The following is a 434-nucleotide window of genomic DNA, read 5'->3' as shown; positions in this document are numbered from 1 at the left end:
TCTATTCATGAAAAGTAAAATGCCTAGGTCTCTGCCTTATTACCTATAAAGAAAATCTGTGAATAACTAAGCACAATGCTGAAAAGGTAAACAGGTTTGGTTCTAGAAGTATAAAAAATTGAAAATATAACATGCTAACTGCTAAATTTTTCTTCTAAGAAGAGCATGATTATTCTATATTTCCTTCCCTCAAAGTCATTCTACAGCGACTAGCATTGAGATCTACAACTGATGGTAATGAAAAAGGCTTCCTTTTCATCCCAAGATGTCTGTGGAAAAAGGTACAGTCCTTCGTATTCATGATGGAGACAGAGACAATGAAGAAGAGATAAAGTTGGAAGCCATCTAAACACAAACCAGTGCACAGAAGAAGTGAATGGTAAAAATAAAAATAAACCCAAGAAAATGAAAGAACATCGTAAGATTCTCACACC

The 434-nt window shown here is 34.3% G+C and overlaps 1 protein-coding gene across 1 annotated transcript in view; it reads right to left on the bottom strand.

Annotated features, from left to right (window-relative positions):
* Nucleotides 1-434, bottom strand: part of LOC119591651 — a 4181-nt gene that overhangs the window by 3247 nt on the left and 500 nt on the right. The window lies entirely within an intron of this gene.

The sequence above is a fragment of the Penaeus monodon genome, chromosome 29 (genome assembly GCF_015228065.2).
Source record: "Penaeus monodon isolate SGIC_2016 chromosome 29, NSTDA_Pmon_1, whole genome shotgun sequence".
NCBI lineage: Eukaryota > Metazoa > Arthropoda > Malacostraca > Decapoda > Penaeidae > Penaeus > Penaeus monodon.
This window is presented reverse-complemented; position numbering and strand designations above follow the sequence as displayed.